We start from the raw sequence: 17,551 nt of genomic DNA on the forward strand, positions 1-17,551 counted from the left end.
AAGCTTAGATGTGCACACACTGGGCCTTCACAGGTGCAATCGCTTTCTTCTCTGCCTCCCCCCATCCTGGTAACTGACAAGCAGGGCACTCATCTCAGCCCCTCACCTTTCTCGTGATAGGGCCAGCCCTCTCCTTTACTTGATGGGCACCTGACACGGGGTGGGGTGTGGCGGGGGGAGGTGTTCAGTCAACACAAGTGAAATGAATTTCCACAAGAGTGGGTAGAAAGCAAGACCAGAGAGGGAAGAAGGGGCTGGAATTTTGAGAGCTCCATGGGTCACAGAGGAGCCGGATACTGCCTGTTTATGAATTCGTTGCTACCCAGCAGGCGACCAAATAGAGACACTCCCGAATTTAGGAGACATATTGGGAGTTGGGGGTGGGGGAGGTCGCACAGATTAGGCCATGTTCTCATCTACTTCAAAATACTCCTGGCTGGCCCATTTTAGGAACAGTACTCAGAAAGAAAAAGTAGAAGGGTGCCCTGGGCCAGCACCTGTTCACAGTCTGCCTTTGGGGGCTGGGAAGCCCATTCATTAGCCAGGCGAGTGTCCTCATCAGGCCAACCTGGGCCCACAGCCCTGCTCTGCTGGGGGCGTTGGCACGCGATAAAGGCTCTCTCTGAGGTTACACAGTCCTTACCTCAAAAATAAGGACACAGGCCCCCGTCCCCAGAACTGAAGTCACAGCCAGTGAACAGGGCTGCCTGTAGGTGGAGCCTCTGGCACAGAGGGGGTGAAGGTTACCTGCTCTGACAGGTGGGGGAGTCTCAGATCTGAACAAAGAGCGAAGCGCGCCCCCTCCCCAGCATCCCCCTGCACTGCAGGCGCCTAACTTCCCAGAGCTTCGGGCGGCTGCGGCACTAGTCGGTGGGCTATTTCAGCCCAGCTGGAAAAGGGAGCTGAGTATCCAGTGAAGCCTATAATTGGACAGAAAGTTGTCAGCCCCTCTCTTGGGCTTCCCAGGGCAGCTTCGTTACTGTCTGGACCCCAGCACTGTCCCGTCCCCCAAAACCCTCCCGAGGTCCCTGCCCACCTTTCCCCGCAGCCCCTCGCCACTGCGTCAGCCTCTCTCATTTCCTCCGGGGTCCGCCCCTGCCCCTCCGGCCCCTCCCCGCTCCCAGCCCCCCGGATTTTCCTCCTCCTTCCCGGCTGGGCCCCCGCCCGCTCCCGCCCCGCGCTCCTAGGCCCGCCCCAGCCCGAGCTCCTCCCCAGCCCCGCGCTCTTAGCCGGGGAATCCCAGCGCTGAGGCCAGTTTGCCCCTGGGGAGGCTCCAGGCAGCTTTGTTCCTGGGCAGTGGCGGGACTGGCCGAGCTGCGGCGCTTCTCCGCAAGGAAGTGTCCTCCCCGCTGTCCCTGTTCTGTTTCTCACACACTTTCTATTTCATTCTGTAACTTTCAAGCCTTTCCTTCGAACTGCATGTATTTAGTTACTTGTTTTCAAGCTAGTTCTCTCTCGGGCCCCCCGGCCAGCGGAAAGCCTCCCGACCTACCTCAAGTCTTGTTTAGAGTCTGAGTTTGTGAGATTACTGGGGGGAGAGTGGGCGAGTGGCTGGCAGGTGACCCCCAGGAGGGATACCTGGGGCTGGTGTCTTCTCCCAGCGGCTGCTTCCAGTGGGCCTGGGCCCAGGACTGGACCCCTGCTGGCATCCCGCGAGTGCTCCCCGCCAGGTAAGACCCGGGTTCTCTTCTTTCCTGCAGGTGCTGAAGGTCACAGACTTCAACTGACAAGCATCTTCCCAGATGACAGTGAGGGACGAGGTGGGGGGTGGATGCGGGCTGGGGAGAGTGTTCTCTCCAAATACAGACCCTTTTCTTTTCGAAGCCTGAGCACACTTCGCTCTTTAGGGAGTGACTATAGTTGGAAGCAGATGTGCCTGCGCCTTGGCTGAACTTCAGAGCAAACTCGAGGGGAGTCTGTGAGAACACACCTGTTTGATTCTAGTTGAGCAGCCAGGAGCCTAGCGGTGGCCACCGAGCGTCCGATGCGAGAGCTTGTTTCTGGTTACTATAATACTTTAAAGTTGTTGAGGTGTACCAGCTCTTTAAACTTTCCAGTAAGAAGTTTGGATAAAAGGAGAAAAAGATGCTGGGGAAATGGAGCAGGGAGTGGGGAAAGAAGAGCCTCTTTTGGTTTTGCATTTACTGTCGAGGAACTTCACTTTCTTGATCCAGATTTAGCTCTTGTTCTTGTTTGAGTATTTTATAACCACGCCACCACCACCCCTGCCCGCTCTATCTAGGACGGAGAGGTGTTTTGTCCTTCTCCCAGCCCCTGTGTTCTGGAGCAGACCAGAGCTTCTGGTGCCACTTGATCAAGCACTAATTTGAATTAGTTGTGTTATTGGAAAATGTGTCATCACTTCTCCTCACTCAAGGCAAGACTGAGGGATGACAGGTGGACACGCTTATCCGGCATCTGCAGAAGGAGGCACCGCCTGCCAGCCTCTCCCACAGCTGTGTGCTGGGTCCCCCTCCTCAGAACTTAGTTCCACCACTTGTCGTCTTCCAGAGTCCCATGCCCACACTTCTATGTACACATGGGCCATTCTCACGCCTAATCTGTCTCTCATTGATGATTTCTACCAAACAAATCATGGAAGGCTGAAGGCCACATCTTCAGACTCCTCCTGGTTGAGTTCAAAGAGTTGTTCCCAGGGAATTTGAAATTGCAGGGCTTTGCTTTTGTTAGAGGCTGCATGGAGTGCGCTGCTGGGCTGCATGCAAGGTGTGGGTGAAGGGTGTGAGCCTTGCTGCTAGTCTTGTCTTCCAGTGCTAACTCTGTGTCTCTGGTTGCCCTGGGTCAAGTGGCTATCCTCAGTGAGACCCAGTTTTCTCTTTTGCCAGTGGAGCTGATGGAAGGGATAGAGATGCGTAACAGGAGAGGCATCTGGTAGGTGGGGGCATACAATATACCTTAGTTTGCGTCTGTTACACAGACTGGGGAGCTTTAGTAGGAAGCACCCTCACCTCATTCTAGATGTCCTTGTCACTGTGCTACTGAGGTGCTGTGCAACTGCAGGAAATTGTCACTTTGTTGTTGTTGGGCCTGTCTTATTAGACAAGACATTGGATTCAATGAGGATTTTCTTTCCTGGGATCTAGGAGTGGCTCCCAGGGATTGATCCAGCCTGCTTGCCTGGCTGCCTGCCTTCCTTCCTTCCTTCCTTCCCTCCTTCCCTCCCTCCCTTCCTCCCTCCCTTTTGCTCTGTTACCCAGGCGGGAGTGCAGTGGTGCAATCTTAGCTCACTGGAACATCCGCCTTCCAGGTTCGAGAAATTCTCCTGCCTCAGCCTCCTGAGTAGCTGGGATTATAGGCGCCTACCACCACACTCAGCTAACTTTTGTATTTTTAGTAGAGACAGGGTTTCACCATGTTGGCCAGGCTGGTCTTGAACTCCTGACCTCATGATGGTCCACCTCGGCCTCCCAAAGTGCTAGGATTACAGGCATGAGCTACTGCATTCAGCCCCATGCATCGTTTAAAACGTTTGCAGCAGAAGTTTGTTTGTATCTGGTTTTTCTGTGGCTTGGTCAAAACTTTCATCAGATTCACAAAAGGTTTTATACCTACAAAATGATTAAGTAAATGGTCCCTAGATGGATCCAGTCCACAGACAGTTTTAAAGCTTTGTGTGATGTTTCTGTTACTTGCCAACATAAAATGATTAGGCGATTTTGTGTTACGATTCTTAGTCTCTGGCTTCTCTTTTGGCTTGAATCCTCGCAAGGCTGTCAATGGCCAGGATGAGGATTAGCCACCCACTTTAGATATGGCATGTGCCCTCTGGTCCTCCGCTGTCATCTGTGTGACCTGCAGGGCCTCTGCAGACCTGGGAGCTTGCTTGCTCTGGTCTAGAAAATTGGGGTTATCTCTCTCTGATTCCATTGTAAGAGGGTCACAGATAAGTGGAGTGCATTTAGAGGAGACAAATTAGCATTTCCTGGGAATAGAAGTCATAGCTTACGTGGAAGGATACTGCCACAGGAAGGTCTTCTAGTGCAGAGAAGACAGCAGCCTCAACCATTTGGAGGACTGCCCTGTTGAAGGGGCAGCTGGTCTGCTCTCTTGGTCTCCAAAGCATCCAGCTAAAAGGATGAGTGGAGGAGCTTCACTGGATGTTAGATTCTAGTTCAGCTGGAAGACCTTTCCAAAGGCAGGACAGATTGATTCATTTGGGAGTGAGTCCCCCACTACAGGAGGCATTCAAAAAGACTGGATGGCTGTTGTAGGGCTGCTGTGACCCTGGAATGCTTGAGCCAGGTGAGCTTTTAAGGTCCTTCCTAGCTTGAGATGCTGCAATTACCAAGAGCTTCACTTCCAGCCTTAAGAGTCTGTTGGTTCCCTCCTGCATCCTTCTCTTCCTTCAGAGGTGCTTATGATGTTTTTGATGGAGGTCAACGCAAGTTGTGTGGTTACTATAGGTCAGGACTATGGGCTACGTGTGTGTCATTCCTATCTCAGTTTTATAGACAAGGAAATGAAAGATTAGAGTTTGATTTACCTGGGGATAGACAGGGAGTAAAGAGGAAGCCGGAGTTAAAGCTCATTTTTGTTTCAACAAAGGCCGTTTCCCACATACTAAGAGTGATACAGGCCTCCCAAAGAAAACCAGAAAATGAGGAAGGCCCACAGGAATATTTTAGGGTAAGAAAGTTCCCTGAGGATTTTTTTTTTTTTTAGCCAATCCCTATTCAAGAATTCAAGACATACCAGGTTACCAGATAAAGATAACTGCAAAATCAAGGAGGACCAAGCTCTAGTCAGAGGGAAAATGTGCCATTCTCCCATTTCATAGATCAGGGGACAGAAAGGGTCTTGGAAAGTGGGAATGACTTGCCAGATTTGCATTTTGAGATGGAACTGAGTCTCAAGTCTCATGAGGCACCAGGACACAGAGGGATTCACCTGTCAGTCTTCCCACCTAGGATCCAGCATTTGTGTGTGCCCATGTGTGTCTGTGTGTACATGTGTATGTGCATATATGTGTCTTTGTGGGTGTGTGTGCATGTGTGGGTGTCTTGAGGGGAAGAGTTGGTGTCCACAACAATCAACCTAAGGCCAGGCGGCCTGACCGACATCTCTTTGCATTTTGCCTGAGGCCAGCACGAGGTTTGTTGAATCAATGAGTGAGTGAATAAATGACTACATGAATAAGTCATATGACCATTCTCAGCTTTCTTATTTAGTAGAGTCAGCCCCTTGCTTTATGGTGTTCCTGAGTTTTGTTTTGCTGCTTCACATTCCTGCAAGCGGATGGACCATGATAGGTGGGCCAGTCCCTTCCTGCTGCTGTGCTGAGCATTTTCGATTGTGCAGGATTGCCTCCATTTGGCAATGATGTCTCTCAGATTATTGTTGAGGAATAGGATTTCTGAGTTAGAGGGCATCGGCATTTTGATGGTACCTAATAACTCTCAGTAGTTATTAGGAGCACTCATGAGAGGCTGAAAGCAGGGCTGACATCCTGGCACCAGCAATGGGAAGTCCTGGCAGATACCCAGAGAGTGTTTGAGGGTGGCCCCGCCAGCCCATTGTGGTCGTGAAGATGCCTGCTGAAAGCAACTCAGAGGCCTCCTGGGACAAACTCGCACATGCTGACTCTCTTCTGCTATCCACTTGCCTTAACTTGTACGCTCCCAGGTATGGAGGCTCACTACTAGTTCACTCTGGCTGTGTTCCGATAGGGATGAGGGTATCTTCAATTTTTTTTTTTAAGTTTGGCTTATAGTAAAATTAAAAAAAAAATCGGAATTGATACCATCTCTTGGTTGAAACTGCAACATAAGGAGAAGCTTTTCCTTTAGCTGCATACTGGCAGGTCCAGGCCACTTGGAGCTGGCCTCACCTGCCTGGTGTCTGAGTTGTCAGGGACACCTTCTGCTCTTGACGCTATAAAGACAAAGAAAGAAAAGGGCAAGTCAGCCACAAGGATGAATACGGGTAAATTAAAGTCTCATTATAAAATTGGGTATACAATTTCACTTATGTGAGATGAACACGTTCTGGAGGTCCGCTGTATAACGCTGTGCCAATCCGTAGCAATATTGTATTATACACTTAAATCTATTAGGAGAGCAGGTCTCATGTTAAGTGCTCTTACCGTAAAACAAAACACAAGTACAAATAAAACAGAGCCACAAGCTTCATTGTGGTTGTACCTTAAGGGTGATCACCTACAGCTTTGCCTGATAATCGTGACTGTGATAAGCCCTTTGCATCTGCAGGCTGCAGGACGTCCATCACACGCAGCTCGTCCAGTTTCCTCATCTGTTGACTGGATCCTATTACCTTTCTCCCAGATTCTTGCCTACCACCAGGGGCAGAGGGATTGTTACCTCCTAAGGCGACCTCCAGTGCATTGTTGGATATCTGGTTTAAAATTCTTCCTTTTATTCAAATAAAAGCACTCTCTCTGCTGCCATCTGTTTGAACTTATTCCATCTTTTTTGGGGTACTTAGAATAAATTAGATCTTTTTTTCCTATGACAGATTTTTAGTTCTGTAAAAGCAAAAATAACACACCCCCTGATCCCATGTGAGATTAAGTGCCAATTGGTGCCAGGTGGTATGTAAGGTATTATGACATACATAATATGTGATAATATATTATGTGTGTGATACATAATATATGTGAATTAACTTTCCTCCTGTGAATTAACTATGCTGTTACTCCCTTTAGGGATGGACAAATGGAGACTTAGGGACATTTGATTCCTTAGCTAGTAAAAGGCAGAACTGAACTTTAAACTTGTGTCTTGGTGCAAAGCCCATGCTCTTAACAAAAATTTCAGACTGCCACAAGTGAATAAATGTACATTCATAGAAAAAGCTAATGTACTATTTGTACAATTTCTTCTTTGTTATTCTTAGCTAGAATGTTTTAAACTTAAAAAGTAATAAAAAGGCTGGATGCGGTGGCTCGTGCCTGTAATCCCAGCACTTTGGGAGGTGGAGGCAGGCGGATCACCTGAGGTAGGAGTTTGAGATCAGCCTGACCAACATGGAGAAACCCTGTCTCTACTAAAAGCATAAAATTACCTGGGCCTGGTGATGCATGCCTGTAATCCCAGCTACTTGGGAGGCTGAGGAAGGAGAATTGCTTGAACCTGGGACGCAGAGGTTGAGGTGAGCTGAGATTGCACCATTGCACTCCAGCCTGGGCAACAACAGCAAAACTCCATCTCAAAAAAAAAAAAAAAAAAAAAAAAAAAAAAGAAAAGAAAAAGATGACAAAAGCATGTTTTTACAAGTGCAACAGTATCTGCAACTCTCCTGAGTTCTCCCCCAACTTAACCAATCATACCATTCTGGCTATCATTCTCTTACAACCTATGTATAACCAACAGCCACATCAATCAAAATCCAGCATTTGAACAGTGTGGGAACAGCGGCCAACACATATTTAAAAACATGGGTATCTAGCACAGTGTCTGGCTCTTAGGAGGTTCTGCAGAAATGATTTAAAGGTTGAGCCATTGTATTTTGTTTTACTGCTTGCTGTGGACCCATTGAGAAGTGGCGCTGTGGTCCCCATTGTTTGTGGCATGACTGAGCCTTTGTGTGGGGGAGGGGGGAGGGAGAGAGAGCCGAAATAAATGTCTGTGTGGACAGACAGGTGTTATGATTTGAGTGTGTCTCCCCAAAGTTCATGTGTTAGAAACCTCATCCCCAGTGCAGCAGTGTTAGGAGATGTGGCCTAAGAGGGTTAGGAGGGCAAACGCCTCACGGAAGGACGGCTGTTGCTGTTAGAAGCACAGGTTAGTTTTTGTGAGAGCGGGTTGTTATCTAAAGTAAATTTGGCCTCTGGGTCCTCTCTCTGTCTTACACGCTTGCTTCTGCCTTCTGCTGTGGGGTTACCCTCGCTGGATGCCTGCAGCATGCACTGGGATATCCCAGCCTGTAGGACTGGGAGGCAAATCCATCTCTTCCTTTGATAAGTTACCCAGTCTGCGGTATTATTAAAAAAGAATCAGGTTCAGTGCTTCTGTCTTCAGACAGTGGGCTAAGACTATGGACAAGTGAGCAGACTAATAAAAGAATGAATGAGAAATAAATACATGATGGGATAATGTATGAATGAGTGAGAGTTCGTGGATTAATTTGCATCAACAAGTTTGATCAGCCATCCCTGAATGGTTTTTCAGATCAAGAGGAAAGAGGGTGGGAGTGCAGTGGTTCTTTGCTCAGACAGAACCTTTCAAGAGGCTTTTCTTGTACCCTTCCTGCTGAATTCTCCCACCAATAAATGCTCACATTATTTAAAAGCCTGAATTTGCTAGACATTGCACAGCACAAGGGTAATGAGCAGAGCTCCCTGTCACAGGCTCCCTTCATAGCAGAGCAATCCTGGAAGCCCTTTTCAGCTTTGGTCCTGAAGCCCCACCACAGTGGAGCCAAAGCCATGGGCTCCCCTGGGAAATGCTGGGCTGAAGAACCCCACCCTGTGATGTCTGAGAAATACCTTTTGGTACCTCTGTATTGGGCACATTTGTGAAACAACCATGTACTTGTTTCTCTCCGTTACACTGATACATGATACTGCTCTGTGCCCATGATTGTTCCAGGCACAGAGGAAGAGAGACTAGCCTCTTAGTGTTTAGGGTGAAGCAGCTCAGTTGAGAAGACAGACCCACATGTAGGTAATTTTTGATATTACTTGTAGAGGGCTAAAAACCTTGAGTCTGAGTCAATTCCCTGGGAAGAGAACATCCACAAAGCCTCCATTCCTGGCACCTCTTTGGTACAGGCCTCACCTCTTTCTGCTCTTGTCCACAGTGTGGCAGGATCCTGGTGGCATCTAGGCAATTTCTTGGAAGAAAAGAAATGTTGTTGGTGATTAGTTAAAGAAAGTCAGTCTTGGCTGGGCTCGGTGGCTTATGCCTGTAGTCCTGGCACTTTGGGAGGCCAAAGTCAGGGGATCACTTGAGGTCAGGAGTTCGAGACCAGCCTGGCCAACATGGTGAAACCCTGTCTCTACTGAAAATGCAACAACTAGCTGGGTATGGTGGTGAGTGCCCGTAATACTAGCTACTTGGGAGGCTAAGGCAGGAGAATTGCTTGAATCTGAGAGGTGGAGGTTGCACTGAGCTGAGATCACACCACTGTATTCCAGCCTGGGTAACCGAGCAAAACTGTCTAAAAAAAAAAGAAAAAGAAAAAGTCAGTCTTGTGTCAATCCACAAGCTTTCTATCTTCTCAGGAAGTAACAGTTTCAATGAAGAAATACAAAAAAGAGCTCCCTCTTGCTAAGTTAAATATGCCATTAAGTTCCCAGTTTAGATGCGTCAACCATGTACTTGTTTCTCTCCATTACACTGATATGTGATACTGCTCTGTGCCCATGATTGTTCCAGGCACAGAGGAAGAGAGACTAGCCTCATAATGTTTAGGGTGAAGCAGCTCAGTTGAGAAGACAGACCCACATGTAGGTAATTTTTGATATTACTTGTAGAGGGCTAAAAACCTTGAGTCTGTGGGAGCCTAGAGAATATAGTAGAACACTCCCTGCCTGGGAAATCAGGGAAGTCTTCACTGAGGAGAAGGCACTTAAACCGGGTTTTGAAGGATGAATAGGAGTCTGCCTGGCAAGAAAAAGGCATTCTCTCTGAGGTAAAGACACAGACAATGTAAGGAGTTAGGAAAAGAAAATGCAGGTGTTGGAGGAAGGGGGAGGAGTCTTTGAGGTTGGAGAATAAGGTTCATGCGGTAAAATGTGAGGTGAGGGATCCGGTGGAGAAAGGCCTTGAGGAGCCAAGAGGAGGCTTTAAGCTGGGACAGAACATGAATGGACCTGTCTTGTCCAGTAACGTGGATGTTCAGGGTGAGTAAGATCCTTTGCAAGTTCACAGAGTATAGTAAAGGGGAATTTCTAATCTGGCACAGGGGGAGAGGTCTCTCTCTCAGAAGGGAAACTGTTCTCAGAGGTTGTGTGGAGTGTGTCCCCCAGGAGTAGAAAAGGGAGCTTGGCTTAGGGACTACAGGGTCTCTTAAGGAAGTGGGTGTTGAACAATGAGAACACATGGACACAGGGAGGGGAACACCATACATCAGGGCCTGCCGGGGGGATGGGGGGCTGGGAAGGGATAGCAGGGGGTGGGGGAATTCAGGAGGGCTAGCATTAGGAGAAATACCTGATGCAGATGATGGGGGGGGATGGGTGCTGCAAACCACCATGGCACATGCATACCTGTGTAACAAACCTGAATGTTCTGTACATGTACCACAGAACTTAAAAGTACAATAAAAAATAATAACAATAATAATAGGTCCAAACAGCCTCATTGCCTGAGTTTCCTGGTATGAACCAGAGCTCTAAACTGGGAAAGGGGACCTAGGGCCTGGTCTGAGCTCAGCCACTGGTCTGACTATAATAAAGTCTAATAAAAATATAATTCTTAAAGTATAACAAAAAAAAAATAATAACATAAGAGCTCCAAACAGCCTGGTTGCCTGAGATTTTCTGGTATGAATCAGAGCTCTAATCTGGAAAGGGGACCTAGGGCCCAGTCTGAGCTCAGCCACTAGCCTTGCCTTCAGCCAAGACTGCCAGGATCTCAGATGTCCCAACACTTTAGAATTCTGAGATGCTCTTCCTGTCTTGCAGAATAGTGAGTTTCCAGTCACTGGAGATACCCAGGTTTAAATGAGTGCATAAGGCATCCCTCCAGGGGATTTGGGCATGGGCTGATGGAGAGTGTTGTGGTAGATCACTCCCTCCACAGAGTTTTCTGAGTGGAATTTATATGCTGGTGCAAAAAGTACTGTCAGTGTAAAGGAAGCACTGAAAAAGATTCTCTGGTAGTGACAGCTTTCTTGAATCAAGTGCTTATAGTTTGTCTTGTATCTAATCTATCTGTCCTTCCCTCCATCCATCTATTGATATGTATTTTTAAAGCTGCCATTGACTAGGAACTCGGCAACTGATGAAGTGGATTAGTATCCCCTTTTTACAGATGAGGCAACCGAGGCTTAGAGAGATACTAGCTGAGGTCGCATGGCTGGAGAGTGGTGGAGACGGAAACCCGCTGAAGTCTGTGTGGCCTCATGGCCCATGGCCCTCCTGCTGTGCCGTCTTACTTCTCAAAGGGGAGGCACTGCATGTGGCTTCTTATTATTCCTCCCAGAAAAAGGGAAGCCTGCTGGGATGGAACCTCCAAAATCAGTGTGGATGCTGGAGCACTATTTATACATATTGCTTCACCAGACCAGACGCTGCTCAAAATAAATTAAACAGAAATATCTTCTGTGTCCTCAAGACTCTGTAATCTGAGACAGTCTCTTGTGAAATGAACTGAGACAGTGGACTCATTGGGGGTTGGCATGGGGAGAGAAAAAAATTGGGAAGAATTCAATACTGAAAATGTGGAAGAAATAAAAATGGAGTTATTACAGCTCTGCCATGTTTGAAGAAATGAATAAAACAGTAGCGTGGTTAAGGTTTGCTTATGCTGATGGGCGAGGCAGGCAGAGCGGGGCTGAAAAGGGCGTTCCTATATACTTACCTGGCAGGGGAGATACCGTGATCACGAAGGTGGTTTTCCCAGGGCGAGGCTTATGCATTGCACTTCGGATGTGCTGACCCCTGCGATTTCCCCAAATGTGGGAAACTCGACTGCATAATTTGTGGTAGTGGGGGACTGTGTTAGCGCTTTTCCCTGACTTTAAAAAAAAAGAAAAAAGAAAAGGGTGTCCTGTCCTCCCGAGTGCGTCCTCTGGTCTGTGCTGCCTCTGCAACCCCATAGATCCAGGGAGGATGCAGGAACTGGGGTGTAAGGGTGTGTGTGTGGGTCTCTGGATGGCTTTTGGAAGTTGGCCATTGGAGAGGGAGGTTGAATGGGGCAATTCTGGAAAAGCATATCTAAACTGAGCTGTCAATCAAGGATGAAAGGAGAGGAAGCGGAAACAAGACGTAGAGCCCAGGAAGCAGTTTAGGAAGCAGGGGCTCCCTGCGTGAGCTCCGTGATGAGGGGCAGTGTCCCCTGGGCCCTGCTAAGAGGATCAGGTGCCTCTGTGTGGTTTTGAAGTGAAAGAACTCCAGCTCAAATTAGCTTAACCTTAAGCGGAGGTACGGAAATATTTGTCTCATGCAGCACAGTAGCCCTGGGTACCTCTAGGCTTTGGACAAAGCTGGGTGCAGGAGCTCCAGGGATGTATCTTGTCTTGCCCTCAGGGTGCAGTGTGCATCAGGATACCCCACATGTTGGCACATGGCCATCGCCACCCCCCAAACTCAGCAGCTCCAGCAGACCTGTGCCTCTTTACCTAGAAACTCTAGCAGAAGGCCCCAGGATTACGTGCTTGGCTCTTGTCAAATTCCAGCATTCGGGGGAATGTGGAGTCCAAGCCAGCTCAGTCTGGTCCCCTGCCACTTCCTAGCTGAAAAAGTGGGGTGCCCTCCCATGAACCCCATCAACTGATAGTAGGAGGGAAGTTTTCACTGAAAGCAAAAGGCTGTCTCTGCTCTCTGAAGGAGGGAGGCTTGGAAGACAAAAAGCAACTGTGGGCCCAGGTAGGAAACAATCGCGGGTGTCAGAGACAAGCAGGGGCAGGTGAAATTGGCCTCCAGATGCTCTGTCTCTCTTCTGCCCATCAGGCCAAGGTGCCCGCTCTTCTCTCCAACTTCACTTAAAGCCCGTTAGAACTTTATGGGATGCAACATATGATTTAACATGTATGAGAATTTTTGCTGCATGCTACCCCAAGCTTAGAATTCAAACCACAGCATTGAAGGCCCCCAGTCTGCCCTAAATGGTCCCTTTCCATGGCTATCTCTTTCCTGCAGGAAGCCCCTGGCGATCCTGGAGTTGGGTGGCCCAGAATGTGAATCCAGCCTCTTTCATTCAATAGCCACATCACCTGGAGCCATGGCCTGGCCTCAGGGTGTCAGTCGTGAAAGGGACAGTAACTCAGCACATCAGGCTGTGGCGGGGATCCCATGTGGCATGTCCTGGCTCCATACCTGCTGTGGGGTTGATGCTCAATAATTCATAACTTAATTCCTGGATACATCCGCTCATATGAGGACTGCTACAGACCTTGAGACAACTTGCCATAGGGAGGGAATGCTTTTTTATTTGCCTGTTAGGCCTGCCGCTCTGATCCACGGGGGATCAGTGTATGAGAGCAAAGTAACCACCCTTCAGCAACTGAAACTCAGGGGTGCATGACAACGAAAACCTTTCATGTTTCCATGGTCCCTGAGACCAACCACATTTGGCCAAAACCTGCTGTCCTGTGCCTTCACAAGCCCTGACCCCAACCCACAACTTCCCGTTCACTTTCAGGTGGAACAGAGCCCAGCCCAGTCAGTTCTAGTAGAAAAGCACAGTCCCACATCACCGCGAAGTTCTCTGCCCTCCTGTCATAGCCAATGCCAAGCCATTGTCCTGAGGGACCTGGTTGGGGTCTTTTCTCACTTCTTCTCTCTTTCTCTCGAGGGTGGGGGTGAGGATAAAGGGAAGGGAGAGGGGCAGTAGCTCCTCTGGCCACCTTTGCCACAAAACCTTCACTGTTTCGGGCATCCACGTGGTGCCTCTCTCATGGAGCTCCTCACCTCTCCCAGCTTGGTGGGAATCCCCCATGCCCCTTCCTCCGCTATGCCTGCAGTGTCCTTCACAGTGTCGTACAGTGGGAGTCCTCTTGTTGTGCAGCTATCTCTGCTGGGCACCAGTCAGGTAACTCCAGCTTGACCTCCCCCTGTGCTGTTCATTTGACTCACGGGGAGTTGGCTCACCATATCCCAGGGGAGCAGGGAGTGTGGATGGCCCCTCCTTCCCCAGCACAGCCTCTCTCCCCATTGTCTTCTCCTTCATTCACATAGGTCCAAGCAGACATGCAGCCAGGTGACACTGGAGAGGTGCAAGGCAGTCTATGAGTCTGCAGTGGAGCACTTGGACTTTCCCAAAGGTGACGAGGGGTGCTGCAGGGTCCATTCACGAGTCGAACGATCATATTTATGTATTAGGCACCTCATTTGGGTCTTGTGAAAATGTGTAGTAAGTCCCAGTAAAGGCCAGGCATGGTGGCTCAGGCCTGCAATCCCAGCACTTTGGGAGGCTGAGGCAGCCAGATTGCTTGAGTCCAGGAGTTCGACACCAGCCTGGGCAACATGGTGAAAGCTCATCTCTACAAAAAATACAAAAATTAGCTGGGCATGGTGGACCTGTAGTCCCAGCTACTTAGGAGGCTGAGGTGGGAGGATCACTTGAGCCTGGTTGGTCGAGGCTGCAGTGAGCTGTGATCACACCATTGCACCCCAGCCTGGGTAAGAGGAGTGGGACATTTGTCTCAAAAACAACAAAAATACCTCCCAGGCCAGGTATGGTGGCTCATACCTATAATTCCAGCACTTTGGGAGGCTGAAGTGGGTGTATCCAAAGTTTGAGACCAGCCTGGCCAACATGGTGAAACCCTGTCTCTACTAAAAAAACAAAAATTAGCCAGGTGTGGTGGTAGGCAGCTGTAATCTCAGCTATTCGGGAGACTGAGGCATGAAAATCACCTGAACCTGGGAGGTGGAGGTTGCAGTGACCTGAGATTGTGCCATTGCACTCCAGCCTAGGGGATAGAGCGAGACTCAGTCTCAAAAAAAAAAAAAAGAAAAAAGAAAACCTTCCAGTAATGAGTGGATCTGAGGCTGGAGGCCGTGTCTCAGGCTGTTGGTGGCAGGGATCCAACAACTGCTAGAGGCTTTTCACTCCTTGCCCTGTTCCCCTTTCCAAAAGGCTCTGTCTGATTAATCAGATCTCAGTTTAAGTGTCCCCAACTAAGAGGAATCTTTCCTTTTGCAGCATGTAAAAACTGCCCTGCCCAAGTCACCTTCTATCACATGACTGTTTCTTTGTGTTCAAATAAGCCGTTACTCTCTCAAACCATCCCCTTTACTTATTTGTTGCTTTGTTTACTTTCTCCCTTCTCTTTCTAGAAAGTAGGCTGGGTGGAGGAACACTGCTATACCCGGTGATTAAGACAATGCCTGGCATGTAGTCTGGGACTCAATACATACTTGTTGAAGTAATTGATCAATGACTCTAAAGACCACAAAGCATAGTGAAGAAATGGGCGATGGCTTTAGAATGAAAGTGCCGCTTGGAGCCCAGGTTTAAGACAGCTTCATTGTCTCAAGAATAGACAGATATGCCTTGAGTTTCATTTACAGCTTCTAGCAACTGGGAGAGAAACAGAAGTGGCATGCAGCCTCTTCTGAGGGAAGTGATAAAAATAATGTGTGTGTGTGTGTGTGTGTGTGTGTGTGTGTGTGTGTGTGTGTATATGATAATACTTTGAATTCCAAAGCATAAAGAAGGAGGTTCGGAAACCATGTCTCACTTTTTCCATCTCCTCCTCCAATCATCTGAATCCTTCTGCAATTTGGCAATGTAGGGTGGAGACCAATTCCATTAAATCGTTGGGATGTCTGAGTGGACAGGAGACAAGAACTGAATGGATGCTGTTGCTGGTTAGAAGGACCCAACACTCCTGATGGCCAGAGCTTTCTTTGTTTTCTCCCCACTTGCAAGGCATCTGATCAAGCACTGTCATTCGATTGAGTGACAGAGACCAAGCCTTCCTAGTTAAATGAGAAGAGCACGGAATCTAGGATCGTACTGGCCTGGGACTAATCCGTACCCTACCCCTTCCTAGCTGTCTAAGTCTTTGGCACGTTCTTTCACTGCCCAGAACACGAGGTTACTCAGCAGTAATAATGGCTTTGCTAGCCCCTTGTGAAGAAATAAAGCAATGCAAGAGAAACAGCCGATACAGTTCTGGCTGCTGTTTCTATCATCTGCATCATCATACCTTCACCATATCTGCGACACTACAGTCTACTGGATCAGCTGCCATTTTAATTTATCATTATTATTTTTTGAGACAGAGTTTTGCTCTTGTTGCCCAGGCTGGAGTATAATGGTGCGATCTCGACTCACTGCAACCTTTGCCTCCTGGGTTTCAGTGATTCTCCTGCCTCAGCTTCCCAAGTAGCTGGGATTACAAGTATGCACCACCAAGCCCAGTTAATTTTTTTGTATTTTTAGTAGAGACAGGATTTCTCCATGTTGGTCAGGCTGGTCTCGAACTCCTGACCTCAAGTGTTCCACCCACCTTGGCATCCCAAAGTGCTGGGATTACAGGCATGAGCCACTGTGCCCAGCCTTTATTTATTTTCTTATTCAATAAATATTTATTGAGCAACAACTTTGTGCCAATGGTAAGTGTCAGGGATCATGACAGGGAAGGCCACTTTTGCTTATCAAGAAACGTATGACCCAGTGGCTCATGCTGGCAATCCTAGTACTGTGGGAGGCCAAGGTGGGCGGGTCACGTGAGGTCAGGGGTTCAAAACAGCCTGGCCAATATGACGAAACCCTGTCTATACTAAAAATACAAAAATTAGCCAGGTATGATGGTGCGTGCCTGTAATCACAGCTACTCAGGAGGCTGAGGCAGGAGAATCGCTTGAACCCGAGAGGTAGAGGCTGCAGTGAGCCGAGATCATGCCACTGCACTCCAGCCTGGGTGACAGTGACACTGTGTCTCAAAAAAAAAAAAAAAAAAAAAAGAAATGACTCAATAGCAAAAACGTAAGTACTGCACACAAGTTCAAAATACCAAGCAGCATAATAACACGAGAATCTGTTAACTAGTCAGCACTGACTGAACCCTTGAGTATATTGTGTCTCACCATCCCTGAATTTTCTAGGCTAAGCCAGATCTTCCTCTTTTCTGCCTCATGTCCCCATTTAAAGGTCCCAGCGTCTTCTCAGCCATTTTAATCCATAAGCTGGCTCTGAGTGAATATACTCTCTGTATTCATGTCTGTAATGGTGAAAGGTATCAGGTCATGGTCTTGGCACTTATGGGACTTACATTGTGATTGGACAACAGAATGGACAAAGATAAATGAAGGATAAAAAGAGGGAGGCAGAAAAAGGAGAAAGGGAGAATACAGGAGGGAGAAGGGGAAGAAGAGGAGAGAAAGCATCAGGAGTGGTATTAGAATAAGGAATAACGTGGGATTGATGTGAGCAAGTCATATTTCATATTCATCCTGTACCTGCAGCCTGTGGCTGAAGCTGTACCTATAGCTGGGTGAAGAGAGCAGTAAGAAAAAATGGAAGTAATCTGTGACTAAGTATTAGGGCTTTTACTGATTGATTGATTTCTTCAAGATGCTTCTGCTTCCTTGTAGGGAATCTAGTGTAGAGGGAAACAAGAGAGCCAGGAAGGAGACCAGTTAGGAAGTTGTTACTGTGCTCCATGCAAGAGAGGAAGGAGGCTTGGTCTCCACCAGTCGGAGTGCAGAAGGGGAGGTATTGACAGACCTGAGGTGGCTGGGGTGGGAGAGCTGATAGGCTTTTGGTGGGTTGGATGTGGGGTGTAGGAGGACATGTAGCAAGTGTATGAGGAATGCACCCTCCAAATCCATAAACTATGGTAAGAGACTTACGGGCATTTAAGGCAAGATTATCTGCTTGCAATCCATCCCGAGCTAGCTATTTTTTGGGGGGTGGTGGGGGAGAGTATGAAGGATGGAAATTTTTGATACCTC

At 48.2% G+C, this 17,551-nt stretch overlaps 1 protein-coding gene and 1 non-coding gene across 2 annotated transcripts in view; both read left to right on the forward strand.

The window, feature by feature from the left end:
* Window positions 1-1,253: 1,253 nt before the first annotated feature.
* Window positions 1,254-17,551, forward strand: part of COL22A1 (collagen type XXII alpha 1 chain) — a 332,005-nt gene continuing 315,707 nt past the window's right edge. Inside the window, exon 1 of the mRNA XM_008983195.5 lies at window positions 1,254-1,670. The gene's annotated coding sequence lies outside the window, so the exon portion shown is untranslated. The remainder of the gene's footprint in view (window positions 1,671-17,551) is intronic.
* On the forward strand, window positions 11,497-11,660 carry LOC118148728 (U1 spliceosomal RNA). Its single transcript, XR_004735639.1, has one exon. It is a non-coding gene; the product is annotated as a U1 spliceosomal RNA (small nuclear RNA).

The sequence above is a fragment of the Callithrix jacchus genome, chromosome 16, assembly GCF_049354715.1.
Source record: "Callithrix jacchus isolate 240 chromosome 16, calJac240_pri, whole genome shotgun sequence".
Taxonomy (NCBI): Eukaryota; Metazoa; Chordata; class Mammalia; order Primates; family Cebidae; genus Callithrix; species Callithrix jacchus.